Source organism: Eubalaena glacialis, chromosome 19 (genome assembly GCF_028564815.1).
Source record: "Eubalaena glacialis isolate mEubGla1 chromosome 19, mEubGla1.1.hap2.+ XY, whole genome shotgun sequence".
Taxonomy (NCBI): domain Eukaryota; kingdom Metazoa; phylum Chordata; class Mammalia; order Artiodactyla; family Balaenidae; genus Eubalaena; species Eubalaena glacialis.
In genome coordinates this window covers 34,192,195-34,213,134 of record NC_083734.1, presented here as the reverse complement: position 1 = coordinate 34,213,134, position 20,940 = coordinate 34,192,195, and positions in this window count along the sequence as shown.

Sequence of the window (20,940 nt, the reverse complement as noted above, 5' to 3'; positions counted from 1 at the left end):
GTACTTGCACCTTGCCTGTGGCAAATGCATACATACTCTGATGAGGAAGAGACAAGCGGTGCAGGTCCTCTACTGGCTTTCCCACTTATTTGTAGATGACAACAGAGAAGCTTGCCCATGGAACTTGAGACCGGCTTGTGTGCAAGTCTACCCAAAATGGAAGAGCCGTTTCCTCCTGCCCCCAGGGACACGTTCCGTACTTTGCCTGGGCAGAGGCTGTGAGGCTTTGTTGATCCAGCTCGTGGGAAACGGATATATAAATTCTGTGAGGAACGAGGATTTCCTTCCCTGCAGCAGCGCCTGGGCTTCCACGTTGCCTTTGGCACACGGTGCTCGAGCGGCGCTCTCAATGAACTGGAAAGAGCCAAATGACAGGAATGTTAATCACGACGCTTGATGCACCACCCTCACCCTTCACATACATCTTCCCCTCAGAGAAATATCCCTGAAGGGTAGTCGAGTCTTAGGGGGAGAAACAAGTGCCCGCAAACTTAGGGTGAAATGCAGGTTTCACTCTGCCGTCTGAAAGATCTTGCCCTGCACCTGACTGAGATCACGGCGTGTTAGATCCGTACCCAATCGCACATACAATTCCGCTGGTGGGCACACAGAGCTCCGGCAGAGCTCGAAGTTCCCAGAGCACGTGCAATACTCCTGGTGGCTGCAACAAGCAATGTCGTACACAGCACACTTGGACCTTGACGTCCTTTCAAGGAAAGGCTGCAGGGCAGGGTCATTGAATCGAGAGAGGGAAACACTTGGCTGCATTCCTCAGGTGAGACACAGGTCAAACTGTGCCGGCTGAAAAGCTCAGGTTCCCTTTGGGAAGCTCTTCGTTGTAGGCGGGACGGGAAGGCCTTTGCTTGCAGGCTGTGGCCATTGCCAGGCTAGGACGGAGGAAACACCGCCTATCCCAGCACGCTTGTTAGCACGCATGGGAGAGAACTCACGCCCTGTTTCAGTCCCCTGCCAGCCATACATACACGTCAAGGACAGTGTTCCCAGAGATACCTTCCTGTAAATGGGAGAGAGGAAGTTTGACTGGGCACAACTCAGCCTTGGCAGGCCGTCTGAACAGCTTACTCCCTTGATGGCTTTGGCGCAGAGAGCATCACGCAGCGTTCCGTGAAGCTCATGGTAGGCTGATTTTAGGGCTCTCGCCGACACTCCTCGGGCTCTAGCCCTCTCAACCTCTTCCGGCCCTTACTGGCCTTCTCTGACACACCTCGGCGAGTACAGAGCTTAGGGCGACACATTCCGTTTACGATGGGCAGCAGGAATTCACAGCAGTGTGTCAAGCCCTCCGGCCTTCTCTCCTTCGGCACGCAGAGGTTTTGCACTTCTTGCAAACACCTCAGCGGAGAGCCCAAAGTATTCCTGATCTCTTCAACAATGTAGTGCTGCACTAGACTTCAAATATGTCTTCGCTGCGAGATACATTAGAGCGTGTAGTCGTTGCTTCTGAAGGTGAGGAACGCTTCCCTAATGGGCTTTCAGGGAGAAACCTGCTGCGAGTGGCCGTCTGCAAGCCCTTGCGATCACATTCGTCAGCGGCTGTGGTGGCAGTCAAGTTCTGACAGCAAATGGAAATATCAGCTCTCCATGTTTACGAAACGCACCCCTCCGTGTGTCAAAGGCAAAAGTCTACCTTTCCTTCAGAGTCCTCAACCCTGTGAGACAAACATGGTGTGGGTGGCTCCATTCAAAGTGTTTCTCAGGATACCGGGGGAAACTTCCCATTCTAAGAGGGACGAATAGGCTCTGTTTCCTGTCCGGTCAAGTCCATTTCCAGGAACACATCAGAGTCCTTGGTCAAGCGCGTTGTGTGAATGGGCAGAGGAAGAAAGCACTCAGTGCTGGAGAAGGTTAGCTGGCTGACATTGCAGGCACAGTACGCAGCACTCTGTACTTGCACCTTGCCTGTGGCAAATGCATACATACTCTGATGAGGAAGAGACAAGCGGTGCAGGTCCTCTACTGGCTTTCCCACTTATTTGTAGATGACAACAGAGAAGCTTGCCCATGGAACTTGAGACCGGCTTGTGTGCAAGTCTACCCAAAATGGAAGAGCCGTTTCCTCCTGCCCCCAGGGACACGTTCCGTACTTTGCCTGGGCAGAGGCTGTGAGGCTTTGTTGATCCAGCTCGTGGGAAACGGATATATAAATTCTGTGAGGAACGAGGATTTCCTTCCCTGCAGCAGCGCCTGGGCTTCCACGTTGCCTTTGGCACACGGTGCTCGAGCGGCGCTCTCAATGAACTGGAAAGAGCCAAATGACAGGAATGTTAATCACGACGCTTGATGCACCACCCTCACCCTTCACATACATCTTCCCCTCAGAGAAATATCCCTGAAGGGTAGTCGAGTCTTAGGGGGAGAAACAAGTGCCCGCAAACTTAGGGTGAAATGCAGGTTTCACTCTGCCGTCTGAAAGATCTTGCCCTGCACCTGACTGAGATCACGGCGTGTTAGATCCGTACCCAATCGCACATACAATTCCGCTGGTGGGCACACAGAGCTCCGGCAGAGCTCGAAGTTCCCAGAGCACGTGCAATACTCCTGGTGGCTGCAACAAGCAATGTCGTACACAGCACACTTGGACCTTGACGTCCTTTCAAGGAAAGGCTGCAGGGCAGGGTCATTGAATCGAGAGAGGGAAACACTTGGCTGCATTCCTCAGGTGAGACACAGGTCAAACTGTGCCGGCTGAAAAGCTCAGGTTCCCTTTGGGAAGCTCTTCGTTGTAGGCGGGACGGGAAGGCCTTTGCTTGCAGGCTGTGGCCATTGCCAGGCTAGGACGGAGGAAACACCGCCTATCCCAGCACGCTTGTTAGCACGCATGGGAGAGAACTCACGCCCTGTTTCAGTCCCCTGCCAGCCATACATACACGTCAAGGACAGTGTTCCCAGAGATACCTTCCTGTAAATGGGAGAGAGGAAGTTTGACTGGGCACAACTCAGCCTTGGCAGGCCGTCTGAACAGCTTACTCCCTTGATGGCTTTGGCGCAGAGAGCATCACGCAGCGTTCCGTGAAGCTCATGGTAGGCTGATTTTAGGGCTCTCGCCGACACTCCTCGGGCTCTAGCCCTCTCAACCTCTTCCGGCCCTTACTGGCCTTCTCTGACACACCTCGGCGAGTACAGAGCTTAGGGCGACACATTCCGTTTACGATGGGCAGCAGGAATTCACAGCAGTGTGTCAAGCCCTCCGGCCTTCTCTCCTTCGGCACGCAGAGGTTTTGCACTTCTTGCAAACACCTCAGCGGAGAGCCCAAAGTATTCCTGATCTCTTCAACAATGTAGTGCTGCACTAGACTTCAAATATGTCTTCGCTGCGAGATACATTAGAGCGTGTAGTCGTTGCTTCTGAAGGTGAGGAACGCTTCCCTAATGGGCTTTCAGGGAGAAACCTGCTGCGAGTGGCCGTCTGCAAGCCCTTGCGATCACATTCGTCAGCGGCTGTGGTGGCAGTCAAGTTCTGACAGCAAATGGAAATATCAGCTCTCCATGTTTACGAAACGCACCCCTCCGTGTGTCAAAGGCAAAAGTCTACCTTTCCTTCAGAGTCCTCAACCCTGTGAGACAAACATGGTGTGGGTGGCTCCATTCAAAGTGTTTCTCAGGATACCGGGGGAAACTTCCCATTCTAAGAGGGACGAATAGGCTCTGTTTCCTGTCCGGTCAAGTCCATTTCCAGGAACACATCAGAGTCCTTGGTCAAGCGCGTTGTGTGAATGGGCAGAGGAAGAAAGCACTCAGTGCTGGAGAAGGTTAGCTGGCTGACATTGCAGGCACAGTACGCAGCACTCTGTACTTGCACCTTGCCTGTGGCAAATGCATACATACTCTGATGAGGAAGAGACAAGCGGTGCAGGTCCTCTACTGGCTTTCCCACTTATTTGTAGATGACAACAGAGAAGCTTGCCCATGGAACTTGAGACCGGCTTGTGTGCAAGTCTACCCAAAATGGAAGAGCCGTTTCCTCCTGCCCCCAGGGACACGTTCCGTACTTTGCCTGGGCAGAGGCTGTGAGGCTTTGTTGATCCAGCTCGTGGGAAACGGATATATAAATTCTGTGAGGAACGAGGATTTCCTTCCCTGCAGCAGCGCCTGGGCTTCCACGTTGCCTTTGGCACACGGTGCTCGAGCGGCGCTCTCAATGAACTGGAAAGAGCCAAATGACAGGAATGTTAATCACGACGCTTGATGCACCACCCTCACCCTTCACATACATCTTCCCCTCAGAGAAATATCCCTGAAGGGTAGTCGAGTCTTAGGGGGAGAAACAAGTGCCCGCAAACTTAGGGTGAAATGCAGGTTTCACTCTGCCGTCTGAAAGATCTTGCCCTGCACCTGACTGAGATCACGGCGTGTTAGATCCGTACCCAATCGCACATACAATTCCGCTGGTGGGCACACAGAGCTCCGGCAGAGCTCGAAGTTCCCAGAGCACGTGCAATACTCCTGGTGGCTGCAACAAGCAATGTCGTACACAGCACACTTGGACCTTGACGTCCTTTCAAGGAAAGGCTGCAGGGCAGGGTCATTGAATCGAGAGAGGGAAACACTTGGCTGCATTCCTCAGGTGAGACACAGGTCAAACTGTGCCGGCTGAAAAGCTCAGGTTCCCTTTGGGAAGCTCTTCGTTGTAGGCGGGACGGGAAGGCCTTTGCTTGCAGGCTGTGGCCATTGCCAGGCTAGGACGGAGGAAACACCGCCTATCCCAGCACGCTTGTTAGCACGCATGGGAGAGAACTCACGCCCTGTTTCAGTCCCCTGCCAGCCATACATACACGTCAAGGACAGTGTTCCCAGAGATACCTTCCTGTAAATGGGAGAGAGGAAGTTTGACTGGGCACAACTCAGCCTTGGCAGGCCGTCTGAACAGCTTACTCCCTTGATGGCTTTGGCGCAGAGAGCATCACGCAGCGTTCCGTGAAGCTCATGGTAGGCTGATTTTAGGGCTCTCGCCGACACTCCTCGGGCTCTAGCCCTCTCAACCTCTTCCGGCCCTTACTGGCCTTCTCTGACACACCTCGGCGAGTACAGAGCTTAGGGCGACACATTCCGTTTACGATGGGCAGCAGGAATTCACAGCAGTGTGTCAAGCCCTCCGGCCTTCTCTCCTTCGGCACGCAGAGGTTTTGCACTTCTTGCAAACACCTCAGCGGAGAGCCCAAAGTATTCCTGATCTCTTCAACAATGTAGTGCTGCACTAGACTTCAAATATGTCTTCGCTGCGAGATACATTAGAGCGTGTAGTCGTTGCTTCTGAAGGTGAGGAACGCTTCCCTAATGGGCTTTCAGGGAGAAACCTGCTGCGAGTGGCCGTCTGCAAGCCCTTGAGATCACATTCGTCAGCGGCTGTGGTGGCAGTCAAGTTCTGACAGCAAATGGAAATATCAGCTCTCCATGTTTACGAAACGCACCCCTCCGTGTGTCAAAGGCAAAAGTCTACCTTTCCTTCAGAGTCCTCAACCCTGTGAGACAAACATGGTGTGGGTGGCTCCATTCAAAGTGTTTCTCAGGATACCGGGGGAAACTTCCCATTCTAAGAGGGACGAATAGGCTCTGTTTCCTGTCCGGTCAAGTCCATTTCCAGGAACACATCAGAGTCCTTGGTCAAGCGCGTTGTGTGAATGGGCAGAGGAAGAAAGCACTCAGTGCTGGAGAAGGTTAGCTGGCTGACATTGCAGGCACAGTACGCAGCACTCTGTACTTGCACCTTGCCTGTGGCAAATGCATACATACTCTGATGAGGAAGAGACAAGCGGTGCAGGTCCTCTACTGGCTTTCCCACTTATTTGTAGATGACAACAGAGAAGCTTGCCCATGGAACTTGAGACCGGCTTGTGTGCAAGTCTACCCAAAATGGAAGAGCCGTTTCCTCCTGCCCCCAGGGACACGTTCCGTACTTTGCCTGGGCAGAGGCTGTGAGGCTTTGTTGATCCAGCTCGTGGGAAACGGATATATAAATTCTGTGAGGAACGAGGATTTCCTTCCCTGCAGCAGCGCCTGGGCTTCCACGTTGCCTTTGGCACACGGTGCTCGAGCGGCGCTCTCAATGAACTGGAAAGAGCCAAATGACAGGAATGTTAATCACGACGCTTGATGCACCACCCTCACCCTTCACATACATCTTCCCCTCAGAGAAATATCCCTGAAGGGTAGTCGAGTCTTAGGGGGAGAAACAAGTGCCCGCAAACTTAGGGTGAAATGCAGGTTTCACTCTGCCGTCTGAAAGATCTTGCCCTGCACCTGACTGAGATCACGGCGTGTTAGATCCGTACCCAATCGCACATACAATTCCGCTGGTGGGCACACAGAGCTCCGGCAGAGCTCGAAGTTCCCAGAGCACGTGCAATCCTCCTGGTGGCTGCAACAAGCAATGTCGTACACAGCACACTTGGACCTTGACGTCCTTTCAAGGAAAGGCCGCAGGGCAGGGTCATTGAATCGAGAGAGGGAAACACTTGGCTGCATTCCTCAGGTGAGACACAGGTCAAACTGTGCCGGCTGAAAAGCTCAGGTTCCCTTTGGGAAGCTCTTCGTTGTAGGCGGGACGGGAAGGCCTTTGCTTGCAGGCTGTGGCCATTGCCAGGCTAGGACGGAGGAAACACCGCCTATCCCAGCACGCTTGTTAGCACGCATGGGAGAGAACTCACGCCCTGTTTCAGTCCCCTGCCAGCCATACATACACGTCAAGGACAGTGTTCCCAGAGATACCTTCCTGTAAATGGGAGAGAGGAAGTTTGACTGGGCACAACTCAGCCTTGGCAGGCCGTCTGAACAGCTTACTCCCTTGATGGCTTTGGCGCAGAGAGCATCACGCAGCGTTCCGTGAAGCTCATGGTAGGCTGATTTTAGGGCTCTCGCCGACACTCCTCGGGCTCTAGCCCTCTCAACCTCTTCCGGCCCTTACTGGCCTTCTCTGACACACCTCGGCGAGTACAGAGCTTAGGGCGACACATTCCGTTTACGATGGGCAGCAGGAATTCACAGCAGTGTGTCAAGCCCTCCGGCCTTCTCTCCTTCGGCGCGCAGAGGTTTTGCACTTCTTGCAAACACCTCAGCGGAGAGCCCAAAGTATTCCTGATCTCTTCAACAATGTAGTGCTGCACTAGACTTCAAATATGTCTTCGCTGCGAGATACATTAGAGCGTGTAGTCGTTGCTTCTGAAGGTGAGGAACGCTTCCCTAATGGGCTTTCAGGGAGAAACCTGCTGCGAGTGGCCGTCTGCAAGCCCTTGCGATCACATTCGTCAGCGGCTGTGGTGGCAGTCAAGTTCTGACAGCAAATGGAAATATCAGCTCTCCATGTTTACGAAACGCACCCCTCCGTGTGTCAAAGGCAAAAGTCTACCTTTCCTTCAGAGTCCTCAACCCTGTGAGACAAACATGGTGTGGGTGGCTCCATTCAAAGTGTTTCTCAGGATACCGGGGGAAACTTCCCATTCTAAGAGGGACGAATAGGCTCTGTTTCCTGTCCGGTCAAGTCCATTTCCAGGAACACATCAGAGTCCTTGGTCAAGCGCGTTGTGTGAATGGGCAGAGGAAGAAAGCACTCAGTGCTGGAGAAGGTTAGCTGGCTGACATTGCAGGCACAGTACGCAGCACTCTGTACTTGCACCTTGCCTGTGGCAAATGCATACATACTCTGATGAGGAAGAGACAAGCGGTGCAGGTCCTCTACTGGCTTTCCCACTTATTTGTAGATGACAACAGAGAAGCTTGCCCATGGAACTTGAGACCGGCTTGTGTGCAAGTCTACCCAAAATGGAAGAGCCGTTTCCTCCTGCCCCCAGGGACACGTTCCGTACTTTGCCTGGGCAGAGGCTGTGAGGCTTTGTTGATCCAGCTCGTGGGAAACGGATATATAAATTCTGTGAGGAACGAGGATTTCCTTCCCTGCAGCAGCGCCTGGGCTTCCACGTTGCCTTTGGCACACGGTGCTCGAGCGGCGCTCTCAATGAACTGGAAAGAGCCAAATGACAGGAATGTTAATCACGACGCTTGATGCACCACCCTCACCCTTCACATACATCTTCCCCTCAGAGAAATATCCCTGAAGGGTAGTCGAGTCTTAGGGGGAGAAACAAGTGCCCGCAAACTTAGGGTGAAATGCAGGTTTCACTCTGCCGTCTGAAAGATCTTGCCCTGCACCTGACTGAGATCACGGCGTGTTAGATCCGTACCCAATCGCACATACAATTCCGCTGGTGGGCACACAGAGCTCCGGCAGAGCTCGAAGTTCCCAGAGCACGTGCAATACTCCTGGTGGCTGCAACAAGCAATGTCGTACACAGCACACTTGGACCTTGACTTCCTTTCAAGGAAAGGCCGCAGGGCAGGGTCATTGAATCGAGAGAGGGAAACACTTGGCTGCATTCCTCAGGTGAGACACAGGTCAAACTGTGCCGGCTGAAAAGCTCAGGTTCCCTTTGGGAAGCTCTTCGTTGTAGGCGGGACGGGAAGGCCTTTGCTTGCAGGCTGTGGCCATTGCCAGGCTAGGACGGAGGAAACACCGCCTATCCCAGCACGCTTGTTAGCACGCATGGGAGAGAACTCACGCCCTGTTTCAGTCCCCTGCCAGCCATACATACACGTCAAGGACAGTGTTCCCAGAGATACCTTCCTGTAAATGGGAGAGAGGAAGTTTGACTGGGCAAAACTCAGCCTTGGCAGGCCGTCTGAACAGCTTACTCCCTTGATGGCTTTGGCGCAGAGAGCATCACGCAGCGTTCCGTGAAGCTCATGGTAGGCTGATTTTAGGGCTCTCGCCGACACTCCTCGGGCTCTAGCCCTCTCAACCTCTTCCGGCCCTTACTGGCCTTCTCTGACACACCTCGGCGAGTACAGAGCTTAGGGCGACACATTCCGTTTACGATGGGCAGCAGGAATTCACAGCAGTGTGTCAAGCCCTCCGGCCTTCTCTCCTTCGGCACGCAGAGGTTTTGCACTTCTTGCAAACACCTCAGCGGAGAGCCCAAAGTATTCCTGATCTCTTCAACAATGTAGTGCTGCACTAGACTTCAAATATGTCTTCGCTGCGAGATACATTAGAGCGTGTAGTCGTTGCTTCTGAAGGTGAGGAACGCTTCCCTAATGGGCTTTCAGGGAGAAACCTGCTGCGAGTGGCCGTCTGCAAGCCCTTGCGATCACATTCGTCAGCGGCTGTGGTGGCAGTCAAGTTCTGACAGCAAATGGAAATATCAGCTCTCCATGTTTACGAAACGCACCCCTCCGTGTGTCAAAGGCAAAAGTCTACCTTTCCTTCAGAGTCCTCAACCCTGTGAGACAAACATGGTGCGGGTGGCTCCATTCAAAGTGTTTCTCAGGATACCGGGGGAAACTTCCCATTCTAAGAGGGACGAATAGGCTCTGTTTCCTGTCCGGTCAAGTCCATTTCCAGGAACACATCAGAGTCCTTGGTCAAGCGCGTTGTGTGAATGGGCAGAGGAAGAAAGCACTCAGTGCTGGAGAAGGTTAGCTGGCTGACATTGCAGGCACAGTACGCAGCACTCTGTACTTGCACCTTGCCTGTGGCAAATGCATACATACTCTGATGAGGAAGAGACAAGCGGTGCAGGTCCTCTACTGGCTTTCCCACTTATTTGTAGATGACAACAGAGAAGCTTGCCCATGGAACTTGAGACCGGCTTATGTGCAAGTCTACCCAAAATGGAAGAGCCGTTTCCTCCTGCCCCCAGGGACACGTTCCGTACTTTGCCTGGGCAGAGGCTGTGAGGCTTTGTTGATCCAGCTCGTGGGAAACGGATATATAAATTCTGTGAGGAACGAGGATTTCCTTCCCTGCAGCAGCGCCTGTGCTTCCACGTTGCCTTTGGCACACGGTGCTCGAGCGGCGCTCTCAATGAACTGGAAAGAGCCAAATGACAGGAGTGTTAATCACGACGCTTGATGCACCACCCTCACCCTTCACATACATCTTCCCCTCAGAGAAATATCCCTGAAGGGTAGTCGAGTCTTAGGGGGAGAAACAAGTGCCCGCAAACTTAGGGTGAAATGCAGGTTTCACTCTGCCGTCTGAAAGATCTTGCCCTGCACCTGACTGAGATCACGGCGTGTTAGATCCGTACCCAATCGCACATACAATTCCGCTGGTGGGCACACAGAGCTCCGGCAGAGCTCGAAGTTCCCAGAGCACGTGCAATACTCCTGGTGGCTGCAACAAGCAATGTCGTACACAGCACACTTGGACCTTGACTTCCTTTCAAGGAAAGGCCGCAGGGCAGGGTCATTGAATCGAGAGAGGGAAACACTTGGCTGCATTCCTCAGGTGAGACACAGGTCAAACTGTGCCGGCTGAAAAGCTCAGGTTCCCTTTGGGAAGCTCTTCGTTGTAGGCGGGACGGGAAGGCCTTTGCTTGCAGGCTGTGGCCATTGCCAGGCTAGGACGGAGGAAACACCGCCTATCCCAGCACGCTTGTTAGCACGCATGGGAGAGAACTCACGCCCTGTTTCAGTCCCCTGCCAGCCATACATACACGTCAAGGACAGTGTTCCCAGAGATACCTTCCTGTAAATGGGAGAGAGGAAGTTTGACTGGGCACAACTCAGCCTTGGCAGGCCGTCTGAACAGCTTACTCCCTTGATGGCTTTGGCGCAGAGAGCATCACGCAGCGTTCCGTGAAGCTCATGGTAGGCTGATTTTAGGGCTCTCGCCGACACTCCTCGGGCTCTAGCCCTCTCAACCTCTTCCGGCCCTTACTGGCCTTCTCTGACACACCTCGGCGAGTACAGAGCTTAGGGCGACACATTCCGTTTACGATGGGCAGCAGGAATTCACAGCAGTGTGTCAAGCCCTCCGGCCTTCTCTCCTTCGGCGCGCAGAGGTTTTGCACTTCTTGCAAACACCTCAGCGGAGAGCCCAAAGTATTCCTGATCTCTTCAACAATGTAGTGCTGCACTAGACTTCAAATATGTCTTCGCTGCGAGATACATTAGAGCGTGTAGTCGTTGCTTCTGAAGGTGAGGAACGCTTCCCTAATGGGCTTTCAGGGAGAAACCTGCTGCGAGTGGCCGTCTGCAAGCCCTTGCGATCACATTCGTCAGCGGCTGTGGTGGCAGTCAAGTTCTGACAGCAAATGGAAATATCAGCTCTCCATGTTTACGAAACGCACCCCTCCGTGTGTCAAAGGCAAAAGTCTACCTTTCCTTCAGAGTCCTCAACCCTGTGAGACAAACATGGTGTGGGTGGCTCCATTCAAAGTGTTTCTCAGGATACCGGGGGAAACTTCCCATTCTAAGAGGGACGAATAGGCTCCGTTTCCTGTCCGGTCAAGTCCATTTCCAGGAACACATCAGAGTCCTTGGTCAAGCGCGTTGTGTGAATGGGCAGAGGAAGAAAGCACTCAGTGCTGGAGAAGGTTAGCTGGCTGACATTGCAGGCACAGTACGCAGCACTCTGTACTTGCACCTTGCCTGTGGCAAATGCATACATACTCTGATGAGGAAGAGACAAGCGGTGCAGGTCCTCTACTGGCTTTCCCACTTATTTGTAGATGACAACAGAGAAGCTTGCCCATGGAACTTGAGACCGGCTTGTGTGCAAGTCTACCCAAAATGGAAGAGCCGTTTCCTCCTGCCCCCAGGGACACGTTCCGTACTTTGCCTGGGCAGAGGCTGTGAGGCTTTGTTGATCCAGCTCGTGGGAAACGGATATATAAATTCTGTGAGGAACGAGGATTTCCTTCCCTGCAGCAGCGCCTGTGCTTCCACGTTGCCTTTGGCACACGGTGCTCGAGCGGCGCTCTCAATGAACTTGAAAGAGCCAAATGACAGGAGTGTTAATCACGACGCTTGATGCACCACCCTCACCCTTCACATACATCTTCCCCTCAGAGAAATATCCCTGAAGGGTAGTCGAGTCTTAGGGGGAGAAACAAGTGCCCGCAAACTTAGGGTGAAATGCAGGTTTCACTCTGCCGTCTGAAAGATCTTGCCCTGCACCTGACTGAGATCACGGCGTGTTAGATCCGTACCCAATCGCACATACAATTCCGCTGGTGGGCACACAGAGCTCCGGCAGAGCTCGAAGTTCCCAGAGCACGTGCAATCCTCCTGGTGGCTGCAACAAGCAATGTCGTACACAGCACACTTGGACCTTGACTTCCTTTCAAGGAAAGGCCGCAGGGCAGGGTCATTGAATCGAGAGAGGGAAACACTTGGCTGCATTCCTCAGGTGAGACACAGGTCAAACTGTGCCGGCTGAAAAGCTCAGGTTCCCTTTGGGAAGCTCTTCGTTGTAGGCGGGACGGGAAGGCCTTTGCTTGCAGGCTGTGGCCATTGCCAGGCTAGGACGGAGGAAACACCGCCTATCCCAGCACGCTTGTTAGCACGCATGGGAGAGAACTCACGCCCTGTTTCAGTCCCCTGCCAGCCATACATACACGTCAAGGACAGTGTTCCCAGAGATACCTTCCTGTAAATGGGAGAGAGGAAGTTTGACTGGGCACAACTCAGCCTTGGCAGGCCGTCTGAACAGCTTACTCCCTTGATGGCTTTGGCGCAGAGAGCATCACGCAGCGTTCCGTGAAGCTCATGGTAGGCTGATTTTAGGGCTCTCGCCGACACTCCTCGGGCTCTAGCCCTCTCAACCTCTTCCGGCCCTTACTGGCCTTCTCTGACACACCTCGGCGAGTACAGAGCTTAGGGCGACACATTCCGTTTACGATGGGCAGCAGGAATTCACAGCAGTGTGTCAAGCCCTCCGGCCTTCTCTCCTTCGGCACGCAGAGGTTTTGCACTTCTTGCAAACACCTCAGCGGAGAGCCCAAAGTATTCCTGATCTCTTCAACAATGTAGTGCTGCACTAGACTTCAAATATGTCTTCGCTGCGAGATACATTAGAGCGTGTAGTCGTTGCTTCTGAAGGTGAGGAACGCTTCCCTAATGGGCTTTCAGGGAGAAACCTGCTGCGAGTGGCCGTCTGCAAGCCCTTGCGATCACATTCGTCAGCGGCTGTGGTGGCAGTCAAGTTCTGACAGCAAATGGAAATATCAGCTCTCCATGTTTACGAAACGCACCCCTCCGTGTGTCAAAGGCAAAAGTCTACCTTTCCTTCAGAGTCCTCAACCCTGTGAGACAAACATGGTGTGGGTGGCTCCATTCAAAGTGTTTCTCAGGATACCGGGGGAAACTTCCCATTCTAAGAGGGACGAATAGGCTCCGTTTCCTGTCCGGTCAAGTCCATTTCCAGGAACACATCAGAGTCCTTGGTCAAGCGCGTTGTGTGAATGGGCAGAGGAAGAAAGCACTCAGTGCTGGAGAAGGTTAGCTGGCTGACATTGCAGGCACAGTACGCAGCACTCTGTACTTGCACCTTGCCTGTGGCAAATGCATACATACTCTGATGAGGAAGAGACAAGCGGTGCAGGTCCTCTACTGGCTTTCCCACTTATTTGTAGATGACAACAGAGAAGCTTGCCCATGGAACTTGAGACCGGCTTATGTGCAAGTCTACCCAAAATGGAAGAGCCGTTTCCTCCTGCCCCCAGGGACACGTTCCGTACTTTGCCTGGGCAGAGGCTGTGAGGCTTTGTTGATCCAGCTCGTGGGAAACGGATATATAAATTCTGTGAGGAACGAGGATTTCCTTCCCTGCAGCAGCGCCTGTGCTTCCACGTTGCCTTTGGCACACGGTGCTCGAGCGGCGCTCTCAATGAACTGGAAAGAGCCAAATGACAGGAGTGTTAATCACGACGCTTGATGCACCACCCTCACCCTTCACATACATCTTCCCCTCAGAGAAATATCCCTGAAGGGTAGTCGAGTCTTAGGGGGAGAAACAAGTGCCCGCAAACTTAGGGTGAAATGCAGGTTTCACTCTGCCGTCTGAAAGATCTTGCCCTGCACCTGACTGAGATCACGGCGTGTTAGATCCGTACCCAATCGCACATACAATTCCGCTGGTGGGCACACAGAGCTCCGGCAGAGCTCGAAGTTCCCAGAGCACGTGCAATCCTCCTGGTGGCTGCAACAAGCAATGTCGTACACAGCACACTTGGACCTTGACTTCCTTTCAAGGAAAGGCCGCAGGGCAGGGTCATTGAATCGAGAGAGGGAAACACTTGGCTGCATTCCTCAGGTGAGACACAGGTCAAACTGTGCCGGCTGAAAAGCTCAGGTTCCCTTTGGGAAGCTCTTCGTTGTAGGCGGGACGGGAAGGCCTTTGCTTGCAGGCTGTGGCCATTGCCAGGCTAGGACGGAGGAAACACCGCCTATCCCAGCACGCTTGTTAGCACGCATGGGAGAGAACTCACGCCCTGTTTCAGTCCCCTGCCAGCCATACATACACGTCAAGGACAGTGTTCCCAGAGATACCTTCCTGTAAATGGGAGAGAGGAAGTTTGACTGGGCACAACTCAGCCTTGGCAGGCCGTCTGAACAGCTTACTCCCTTGATGGCTTTGGCGCAGAGAGCATCACGCAGCGTTCCGTGAAGCTCATGGTAGGCTGATTTTAGGGCTCTCGCCGACACTCCTCGGGCTCTAGCCCTCTCAACCTCTTCCGGCCCTTACTGGCCTTCTCTGACACACCTCGGCGAGTACAGAGCTTAGGGCGACACATTCCGTTTACGATGGGCAGCAGGAATTCACAGCAGTGTGTCAAGCCCTCCGGCCTTCTCTCCTTCGGCACGCAGAGGTTTTGCACTTCTTGCAAACACCTCAGCGGAGAGCCCAAAGTATTCCTGATCTCTTCAACAATGTAGTGCTGCACTAGACTTCAAATATGTCTTCGCTGCGAGATACATTAGAGCGTGTAGTCGTTGCTTCTGAAGGTGAGGAACGCTTCCCTAATGGGCTTTCAGGGAGAAACCTGCTGCGAGTGGCCGTCTGCAAGCCCTTGCGATCACATTCGTCAGCGGCTGTGGTGGCAGTCAAGTTCTGACAGCAAATGGAAATATCAGCTCTCCATGTTTACGAAACGCACCCCTCCGTGTGTCAAAGGCAAAAGTCTACCTTTCCTTCAGAGTCCTCAACCCTGTGAGACAAACATGGTGTGGGTGGCTCCATTCAAAGTGTTTCTCAGGATACCGGGGGAAACTTCCCATTCTAAGAGGGACGAATAGGCTCCGTTTCCTGTCCGGTCAAGTCCATTTCCAGGAACACATCAGAGTCCTTGGTCAAGCGCGTTGTGTGAATGGGCAGAGGAAGAAAGCACTCAGTGCTGGAGAAGGTTAGCTGGCTGACATTGCAGGCACAGTACGCAGCACTCTGTACTTGCACCTTGCCTGTGGCACATGCATACATACTCTGATGAGGAAGAGACAAGCGGTGCAGGTCCTCTACTGGCTTTCCCACTTATTTGTAGATGACAACAGAGAAGCTTGCCCATGGAACTTGAGACCGGCTTATGTGCAAGTCTACCCAAAATGGAAGAGCCGTTTCCTCCTGCCCCCAGGGACACGTTCCGTACTTTGCCTGGGCAGAGGCTGTGAGGCTTTGTTGATCCAGCTCGTGGGAAACGGATATATAAATTCTGTGAGGAACGAGGATTTCCTTCCCTGCAGCAGCGCCTGTGCTTCCACGTTGCCTTTGGCACACGGTGCTCGAGCGGCGCTCTCAATGAACTGGAAAGAGCCAAATGACAGGAGTGTTAATCACGACGCTTGATGCACCACCCTCACCCTTCACATACATCTTCCCCTCAGAGAAATATCCCTGAAGGGTAGTCGAGTCTTAGGGGGAGAAACAAGTGCCCGCAAACTTAGGGTGAAATGCAGGTTTCACTCTGCCGTCTGAAAGATCTTGCCCTGCACCTGACTGAGATCACGGCGTGTTAGATCCGTACCCAATCGCACATACAATTCCGCTGGTGGGCACACAGAGCTCCGGCAGAGCTCGAAGTTCCCAGAGCACGTGCAATACTCCTGGTGGCTGCAACAAGCAATGTCGTACACAGCACACTTGGACCTTGACTTCCTTTCAAGGAAAGGCCGCAGGGCAGGGTCATTGAATCGAGAGAGGGAAACACTTGGCTGCATTCCTCAGGTGAGACACAGGTCAAACTGTGCCGGCTGAAAAGCTCAGGTTCCCTTTGGGAAGCTCTTCGTTGTAGGCGGGACGGGAAGGCCTTTGCTTGCAGGCTGTGGCCATTGCCAGGCTAGGACGGAGGAAACACCGCCTATCCCAGCACGCTTGTTAGCACGCATGGGAGAGAACTCACGCCCTGTTTCAGTCCCCTGCCAGCCATACATACACGTCAAGGACAGTGTTCCCAGAGATACCTTCCTGTAAATGGGAGAGAGGAAGTTTGACTGGGCAAAACTCAGCCTTGGCAGGCCGTCTGAACAGCTTACTCCCTTGATGGCTTTGGCGCAGAGAGCATCACGCAGCGTTCCGTGAAGCTCATGGTAGGCTGATTTTAGGGCTCTCGCCGACACTCCTCGGGCTCTAGCCCTCTCAACCTCTTCCGGCCCTTACTGGCCTTCTCTGACACACCTCGGCGAGTACAGAGCTTAGGGCGACACATTCCGTTTACGATGGGCAGCAGGAATTCACAGCAGTGTGTCAAGCCCTCCGGCCTTCTCTCCTTCGGCACGCAGAGGTTTTGCACTTCTTGCAAACACCTCAGCGGAGAGCCCAAAGTATTCCTGATCTCTTCAACAATGTAGTGCTGCACTAGACTTCAAATATGTCTTCGCTGCGAGATACATTAGAGCGTGTAGTCGTTGCTTCTGAAGGTGAGGAACGCTTCCCTAATGGGCTTTCAGGGAGAAACCTGCTGCGAGTGGCCGTCTGCAAGCCCTTGCGATCACATTCGTCAGCGGCTGTGGTGGCAGTCAAGTTCTGACAGCAAATGGAAATATCAGCTCTCCATGTTTACGAAACGCACCCCTCCGTGTGTCAAAGGCAAAAGTCTACCTTTCCTTCAGAGTCCTCAACCCTGTGAGACAAACATGGTGTGGGTGGCTCCATTCAAAGTGTTTCTCAGGATACCGGGGGAAACTTCCCATTCTAAGAGGGACGAATAGGCTCCGTTTCCTGTCCGGTCAAGTCCATTTCCAGGAACACATCAGAGTCCTTGGTCAAGCGCGTTGTGTGAATGGGCAGAGGAAGAAAGCACTCAGTGCTGGAGAAGGTTAGCTGGCTGACATTGCAGGCACAGTACGCAGCACTCTGTACTTGCACCTTGCCTGTGGCACATGCATACATACTCTGATGAGGAAGAGACAAGCGGTGCAGGTCCTCTACTGGCTTTCCCACTTATTTGTAGATGACAACAGAGAAGCTTGCCCATGGAACTTGAGACCGGCTTATGTGCAAGTCTACCCAAAATGGAAGAGCCGTTTCCTCCTGCCCCCAGGGACACGTTCCGTACTTTGCCTGGGCAGAGGCTGTGAGGCTTTGTTGATCCAGCTCGTGGGAAACGGATATATAAATTCTGTGAGGAACGAGGATTTCCTTCCCTGCAGCAGCGCCTGTGCTTCCACGTTGCCTTTGGCACACGGTGCTCGAGCGGCGCTCTCAATGAACTGGAAAGAGCCAAATGACAGGAGTGTTAATCACGACGCTTGATGCACCACCCTCACCCTTCACATACATCTTCCCCTCAGAGAAATATCCCTGAAGGGTAGTCGAGTCTTAGGGGGAGAAACAAGTGCCCGCAAACTTAGGGTGAAATGCAGGTTTCACTCTGCCGTCTGAAAGATCTTGCCCTGCACCTGACTGAGATCACGGCGTGTTAGATCCGTACCCAATCGCACATACAATTCCGCTGGTGGGCACACAGAGCTCCGGCAGAGCTCGAAGTTCCCAGAGCACGTGCAATACTCCTGGTGGCTGCAACAAGCAATGTCGTACACAGCACACTTGGACCTTGACTTCCTTTCAAGGAAAGGCCGCAGGGCAGGGTCATTGAATCGAGAGAGGGAAACACTTGGCTGCATTCCTCAGGTGAGACACAGGTCAAACTGTGCCGGCTGAAAAGCTCAGGTTCCCTTTGGGAAGCTCTTCGTTGTAGGCGGGACGGGAAGGCCTTTGCTTGCAGGCTGTGGCCATTGCCAGGCTAGGACGGAGGAAACACCGCCTATCCCAGCACGCTTGTTAGCACGCATGGGAGAGAACTCACGCCCTGTTTCAGTCCCCTGCCAGCCATACATACACGTCAAGGACAGTGTTCCCAGAGATACCTTCCTGTAAATGGGAGAGAGGAAGTTTGACTGGGCACAACTCAGCCTTGGCAGGCCGTCTGAACAGCTTACTCCCTTGATGGCTTTGGCGCAGAGAGCATCACGCAGCGTTCCGTGAAGCTCATGGTAGGCTGATTTTAGGGCTCTCGCCGACACTCCTCGGGCTCTAGCCCTCTCAACCTCTTCCGGCCCTTACTGGCCTTCTCTGACACACCTCGGCGAGTACAGAGCTTAGGGCGACACATTCCGTTTACGATGGGCAGCAGGAATTCACAGCAGTGTGTCAAGCCCTCCGGCCTTCTCTCCTTCGGCACGCAGAGGTTTTGCACTTCTTGCAAACACCTCAGCGGAGAGCCCAAAGTATTCCTGATCTCTTCAACAATGTAGTGCTGCACTAGACTTCAAATATGTCTTCGCTGCGAGATACATTAGAGCGTGTAGTCGTTGCTTCTGAAGGTGAGGAACGCTTCCCTAATGGGCTTTCAGGGAGAAACCTGCTGCGAGTGGCCGTCTGCAAGCCCTTGCGATCACATTCGTCAGCGGCTGTGGTGGCAGTCAAGTTCTGACAGCAAATGGAAATATCAGCTCTCCATGTTTACGAAACGCACCCCTCCGTGTGTCAAAGGCAAAAGTCTACCTTTCCTTCAGAGTCCTCAACCCTGTGAGACAAACATGGTGTGGGTGGCTCCATTCAAAGTGTTTCTCAGGATACCGGGGGAAACTTCCCATTCTAAGAGGGACGAATAGGCTCCGTTTCCTGTCCGGTCAAGTCCATTTCCAGGAACACATCAGAGTCCTTGGTCAAGCGCGTTGTGTGAATGGGCAGAGGAAGAAAGCACTCAGTGCTGGAGAAGGTTAGCTGGCTGACATTGCAGGCACAGTACGCAGCACTCTGTACTTGCACCTTGCCTGTGGCAAATGCATACATACTCTGATGAGGAAGAGACAAGCGGTGCAGGTCCTCTACTGGCTTTCCCACTTATTTGTAGATGACAACAGAGAAGCTTGCCCATGGAACTTGAGACCGGCTTATGTGCAAGTCTACCCAAAATGGAAGAGCCGTTTCCTCCTGCCCCCAGGGACACGTTCCGTACTTTGCCTGGGCAGAGGCTGTGAGGCTTTGTTGATCCAGCTCGTGGGAAACGGATATATAAATTCTGTGAGGAACGAGGATTTCCTTCCCTGCAGCAGCGCCTGGGCTTCCACGTTGCCTTTGGCACACGGTGCTCGAGCGGCGCTCTCAATGAACTGGAAAGAGCCAAATGACAGGAATGTTAATCACGACGCTTGATGCACCACCCTCACCCTTCACATACATCTTCCCCTCAGAGAAATATCCCTGAAGGGTAGTCGAGTCTTAGGGGGAGAAACAAGTGCCCGCAAACTTAGGGTGAAATGCAGGTTTCACTCTGCCGTCTGAAAGATCTTGCCCTGCACCTGACTGAGATCACGGCGTGTTAGATCCGTACCCAATCGCACATACAATTCCGCTGGTGGGCACACAGAGCTCCGGCAGAGCTCGAAGTTCCCAGAGCACGTGCAATCCTCCTGGTGGCTGCAACAAGCAATGTCGTACACAGCACACTTGGACCTTGACTTCCTTTCAAGGAAAGGCCGCAGGGCAGGGTCATTGAATCGAGAGAGGGAAACACTTGGCTGCATTCCTCAGGTGAGACACAGGTCAAACTGTGCCGGCTGAAAAGCTCAGGTTCCCTTTGGGAAGCTCTTCGTTGTAGGCGGGACGGGAAGGCCTTTGCTTGCAGGCTGTGGCCATTGCCAGGCTATGACGGAGGAAACACCGCCTATCCCAGCACGCTTGTTAGCATGCATGGGAGAGAACTCACGCCCTGTTTCAGTCCCCTGCCAGCCATACATACACGTCAAGGACAGTGTTCCCAGAGATACCTTCCTGTAAATGGGAGAGAGGAAGTTTGGGCAAAACTCAGCCTTGGCAGGCCGTCTGAACAGCTTACTCCCTTGATGGCTTTGGCGCAGAGAGCATCACGCAGCGTTCCGTGAAGCTCATGGTAGGCTGATTTTAGGGCTCTCGCCGACACTCCTCGGGCTCTAGCCCTCTCAACCTCTTCCGGCCCTTACTGGCCTTCTCTGACACACCTCGGCGAGTACAGAGCTTAGGGCGACACATTCCGTTTACGATGGGCAGCAGGAATTCACAGCAGTGTGTCAAGCCCTCCGGCCTTCTCTCCTTCGGCACGCAGAGGTTTTGCACTTCTTGCAAACACCTCAGCGGAGAGCCCAAAGTATTCCTGATCTCTTCAACAATGTAGTGCTGCACTAGACTTCAAATATGTCTTCGCTGCGAGATACATTAGAGCGTGTAGTCGTTGCTTCTGAAGGTGAGGAACGCTTCCCTAATGGGCTTTCAGGGAGAAACCTGCTGCGAGTGGCCGTCTGCAAGCCCTTGCGATCACATTCGTCAGCGGCTGTGGTGGCAGTCAAGTTCTGACAGCAAATGGAAATATCAGCTCTCCAGGTTTACGAAACGCACCCCTCCGTGTGTCAAAGGCAAAAGTCTACCTTTCCTTCAGAGTCCTCAACCCTGTGAGACAAACATGGTGCGGGTGGCTCCATTCAAAGTGTTTCTCAGGATACCGGGGGAAACTTCCCATTCTAAGAGGGACGAATAGGCTCTGTTTCCTGTCCGGTCAAGTCCATTTCCAGGAACACATCAGAGTCCTTGGTCAAGCGTGTTGTGTGAATGGGCAGAGGAAGAAAGCACTCAGTGCTGGAGAAGGTTAGCTGGCTGACATTGCAGGCACAGTA